This window comes from Anolis sagrei, chromosome 3 (assembly GCF_037176765.1).
Source record: "Anolis sagrei isolate rAnoSag1 chromosome 3, rAnoSag1.mat, whole genome shotgun sequence".
NCBI classification, from domain to species: Eukaryota; Metazoa; Chordata; class Lepidosauria; order Squamata; family Dactyloidae; genus Anolis; species Anolis sagrei.
In genome coordinates, this window is record NC_090023.1 from 269,083,593 (window position 1) to 269,089,141 (window position 5,549).

The 5,549-nt window shown below is 47.6% G+C and overlaps 1 pseudogene; it reads left to right on the forward strand.

Moving 5' to 3' along the window:
• Positions 1-641: 641 nt before the first annotated feature.
• LOC132769730 (cytoskeleton-associated protein 5 pseudogene) lies at positions 642-4,553 on the forward strand (annotated as a pseudogene).
• Positions 4,554-5,549: the final 996 nt, after the last annotated feature.

Here is a 5,549-nt window from a genome sequence, read left to right on the forward strand (position 1 = left end):
ATTATATGACAGTAGAGACTCATACAATCAAAGCAGACAACATGGAATCAGATCCTGGGATATGAGGACAGTGTAGAAGGGGCCTCATACAGAGGCAAGAGAGTCAGAATGAGGAATTCTTCTTCCACCCAAGTTAGGCAACTTTCTTTTGTCTAAGTCCAGTCTTATCTGAGATGTATTACCTGCAACAATAAAAGTACGCTTTTAACCTTTTTTGAACCTTACCAGAGCATCTGGTGTATTTTCTTTCCTGTTTCTTACCATATGTAGAACTGAATACACTGCACTCTCCTCTGCTGTAGGTACCAAATATACCTACAAAGTCATGGCTCTTTGGAGTGTCAGGTCCCTTGTTGCTCTGCCTGTCCTTGCCAAGTGCCACTGACCTCACAATGACCACATGAGGTTTCAGGCAGGGGTCACTGCAGTCTATGCTGCAGCCCCCTCCTTCCCCAAAAGGCTGGGCACCATCAGCTCCTCAGGGGGCAGCTCAGATGGTCGGGGTTGCCAAGAACATCTCCAAAGAGACCCCTGGCTTCTCCGGTCCTTTCCTGGAATGCCCTTGGCTTTCTCTCAGCTGGGAGACACCCCCTTGGGCAAAGTCGCCATGCTCCACATTCTAGAACTCAAGTCCAGCTAAGATGCTAGAGCTAAAGGATGAGTCAGAGGAGGAACTTTCAGAAGAATTATGTGACCTGGAAGCCGCAGCTGTTTTCCCGGCATCCTGTCTCCAACGCTTGGACAGCACAGATTGGAAAGAGCGTTTTTCTGCCCTGGAGACCTTGCAGAAGACTGTGGAAGGGATGGAAAAGCACCAGATGCCTTGCCAATCTTTAGTACGGTTACTGGATAGAGGACTGGGATGGAACGACACCAAACTCCATGTGATTCAGAAGAAGCTGTCTATTGTCACCCTCACTGCTCAAAGGGGGAACTTCTCCAGAACTGCAGCTCGGCTTGTCTTGGGAAAGTTAGTGGAGAAGATTGGGGATATCATCTGCAGCAAGGACACCAAAATAGCTCTAACTGCAGTGGCAGAAGCATGTGGATTGCCTTGGACAGCAGAGCAGGTTGCCAAGGCTGCTTTCTTGCAGGAGAGCCCCAGGACCCACACGGAAACGTTCAACTGGCTGTCTGGGGCCATCAAGGAGTTTGGCTTTGCAGGCATGGAAGCTAAGAACCTCATTAGCTATATCAAAACTGCTCTGGCTGCCATCCACCCAGAGGAGAGGGCTTCTGCTTTCCACCTCCTAGGAGTCATGTACCTGTATGTAGGACTCCCACTGAGGACCTTCTTTGAGAATGAAAAGTCACCTCTCCTCTATCAGATAGATGTTGAGTTTGGGAAGGTACATGGCCAGAGACCACCCCTTCCAACTCGTGGCTTCTACAAGTCCAACAAAGATAGTGCGAGTGACCAGAGAGGAGGTGATGCCCAGCCTGTCAGGGAGAAGGATGATGTTGATATCCGGAAGAAGATCTCATGGGAGCTGATGGCAAAAATGCAGGACCCGAACTGGAAGGTGCGCAAGGATGGGTTGGAGGACTTGTCTAGGATCCTCAGCAATGTTGATACCATCCAGCCCAACATTGGGGAGCTCTCAAACATCTTGAAGGCTTGCTTGCATGACTCCAATAAAGCCCTTGTGAAGCAGACCTTGATTGTGCTCCAACAGTTGGCCAGGGCCATGGGACCAGGTCTTCGGCATCATGTCAAGTCTCTGGGAATGTCCATCATTGCGATCTTGAGAGACAACAAGAGCAACCTGAGAACAATGGCTCTTACAACTGTGGAAACCTGGGCTGAACAGACTGGCATGAAGGATTGGTTGGGAGGGGAAGATCCCACAATGGATATGAAGAAGGAGAATATCAACCACAAGCAAGGGATTCTGGGCTGGCTGGCTGAAAAACTGCCTTCTCCCTGTTATGGTTCTGTCTCTGCAGACTTGTTTCGTTGTGTGCCTCACCTCTACGCAGATCTGGAGGACATGAATGAAGAAAAGAGCATGGCAGCCCATGATGCTCTGCCTTTCTTCCTTCTCCACCTGGGTTTCGAGAAGATGTCTGAAGCTGCCAGCAAACTGAAGCCAGCTTCCCAAGACCAGGTATTAGTGATGCTAGAGAAGCTCAAAGTAGGAAATTCCACCAAGCCCCAGATCCGCTTCTCCAAGTCCCTTCCCAAGCTCCCAACGAGCAAATGTTGGTTCAAGTCAACCATGACTTTGGCTAAGGAGTGCAACCCACCTTCTTCTTTCCTTCCTGAAACTTTGGTGTCCAGTGAATTGAGCTTGGAGGTCAGAAAAGCCAAATCAGAAGGCACTGTCCTCAAAATGAAGAAGCTTCAAAATATGAAGATGCAAGCAAACTTTGGCATGAAAGAAGAGAGCCCCAAGCTGGGCCACATTTTCATCCTGATTCCTAAGGCCAAAGAACAAAGGGCAAAGGATGAGAAGGCTCTGAGGGTGCTGAGGTGGAACTTTAGTACTCCAAGTAGCAAGTACATCGAGCAGCTCAAGGCTCAGATGAGTGGTTGTATTGCCAACTGGTTACAGGAGGAGCTGTTTCACTCCAATTTTCAGCATCACATTAAAGCTCTGAACGTGATGGCCAAGCACTTGGAGGCGGAGCGGGAAGGGGCCATCAGCTGCTTGGACCTTTTACTGAAATGGCTCAGCTTGCGTTTGTTCGATACCAACACATGGGTGCTCATGAAGACCTTAGACTACCTGAAAAGACTCTTTGATCTGCTGATTGAAGAGAAGTATGAGCTCATGGAGAACGAAGCCTCCTCCTTCCTCCCCTACCTTCTCCTAAAAATGGGGGTGGCCAAGGAGTCCATCCTGAAAGAGGTGCGGGCCATCGTGAAGCAGGTAACGGTGGTTTACCCAGCTTCAAGGACCTTCTGTTACCTCCTGGAAGGAGCCCAGGCCAAGAATGCCAACCAACGGGTGGGGTGCTTGAAAGAGTTGGGGTGGCTGCTCAAGGCATACGGCCCAGAGGTCTGCCAGCCAAACCCAAAGAAAGCACTGAAAACAATCATGACGTTGATAGGGGATTCAAACAACGCTGTTCACAATGCTGCCTTGAAAGTCATTGGAACTGCCCGAGATGTATTTGGAGTTGAAGCCTTCAAGGTCATTGGAAACATATCTGACAAACACATGAGTTCCTTGGAAGGGAATATAAAAGCAGCTGAAGCCAAGCACGGAAGAGAGGACAAAGGGGGCAGCCTATTCTTCCATCTGGCTGCTAGGCAGGGATCCCCAGACTCCTTCAAACAGAATTATGGAAGTGACTACTGCACAGATGATGAAGAAGATGAAGAGGAGGTTGAAAACGAATATGCCGACGAAGAAGAAAATTTCGTTTCTCCTCCTGACCACTTCGAGGTGGAGAATGCTAGTGAAATGGTCTTCTGCAACAATCCAAGACTAGAGAAGCAACTCCTCCAAAGCGTAACATTTGAGCCTCAGACCAAGATGAGGAGTCCCCCCAACATCAATATGATCATCTGCCAGGCAGCCAGTGGCAACATCAGCACCTGCATTGAGGCCCTATTGCTGATCCAAACGATTCTGCGGCAGGAGGACAAAGTAGAAATCATGTCTGGCCACATCAACCAATTCTTGATAGCAGTAGTCCAGCAGCTGAAATTCCTCCATCGGCTCTATGTGACGGCAGAGGAGGAGATGAGAAGGGAGCAGGTCCTAGAGCTTTACAGCCGTGTCATTTGTAGCATGATCGCCCTCTTCCAGGTGGACAGACTGGCCAGGGAAGCTTCTGCAGGGGTTCTGAAGGACCTGCTGTGCAGCCTGGTCACCCTCATGCTGGATTCCCCGGTTGAAGAACATCAAGAAGGGCACAAAATTAGCCAAGCAGTCAACCTCTTGGTCACCAAAGTCTTGCAGAAATCTGATCAGACCAGGCTATTCAGTTCTTTGCTGCTTCTCCTCTGCGAAGGCATGACAGCCAACACAAATCTCTTTGCCTTTTCAGAAATGGTGGCCAAGTGTTTGTGGCATATCACCAAGCGCCTCCCAGAAACCATTGACTGTATCAATTTGGATCAGGTCTTCTTAGATACTCACATCTTCATGAAGACTTGGCCCAAGGAAAAATTGAAGAAGTACCAAAGCGGCTATCCTTTCCGGGCAGTGAAGGCTCTTTTGCACTTCATTTGCAAGCTGAAGGGAGACGAGGTCTTGGATCATCTCATTCTTATAGAAGACACAGATGAGTCTGAGTTGGAAGCCCACCTATTCAAAATTCTAGGGTACTCTAAAGAAGAGCAGATTACCACTGCTGATGAGGACAAAGGCTCTTCCTGTCCAGCAGAGGAGAAAACTGATGGCACCCTGACCGAGATCTTCAAGAAGATCAACTCCAAGGAGACGGCCAGGACAGGCCTTGAGGAGCTGTATAGGTACAAAGAGAAACATCCCGATGCAGATTTGGAGCCATTCCTGAAGACTTGCTCTCTCCTCTTCCGGAGTTATGTCAAGCATGGCTTGGCCGTTATGTCCAACGATAGAGAATCCAGACACAAATAACTACTTTTCTTCAGAGACCCCAACTTAGATTGAACCTCAAGTTGTGTCCTTCCTGTTCTGAAGTGCTTCAGTTAAAGAGTCTCAGGTCCAGAGGGTCCACAATTTGGCCAGGTATACTTTTCACTGGACCTTGCCCTCAGGTCAGAAAATCTTTCACAATGTAAAAAAAAACTCAACAATAAAATCAGCCAGCCATCTAACATGTGAATTGTGTCAAATGGTGAGACCAGCCCTGATTGTTAATGTAGAATGATAGGCAGGAGACCCATGTGTTCTCCACACCAGTAATTCTCAAGATATCTGATGTGGCAGATAGGCACTCCATGCTCCCAAATTTGCCAGGGACCAGTACCATATTTGTGCCATATTATTGTTGTATGAGTGTCATACTGAAAGCACTGCCTGACAGCTCATAACTCCTTTGTTAACAACATAAGACTTATGCAATGCAATGAATGTGTAAAGTAACTCTTTAGCGACAACACAGGACAATGCAAAATAGTGTCCACTAGTGGCAATCCATTTGTGTCACTTTTTAACTCATTTTGGGAAAATGTCTTTCAGGTTTCCTCTGGTCCAGTGTCTGAGGGTGTTTTCCTCTTACAGCCTGTCCAAAAATGACTCATATGGTAGTTGACATGAAACATTGTGGGTTCAACAATAATAATAGTAGTAGTAGTAATAATTTTATTGGACTAACCCTATTGTGCTCACCAGAGCCAAACTATTAAGCTCATCGTGTACTCTTTACCTCTGGTTTTAAATTCTACCAATTTGTGTCTGATTTGGCTTTCTGAATTACCTAGGTGTGCCAGGTTTTTGAACCCACGATTCTTGTGGTAGCTGAAATCAGTCAATACCAAGGGACAAGAGAAAGCAAATTTTTCCACATTTCACACTCCAGCCAGTTGTGGCCATCTACTAGGCTTGGGCGATCAAAAAAAAGAGGGGGGGTTCCAAACTCGTTTCGGATGTAGGGGGCGCAGGCGATTCGTT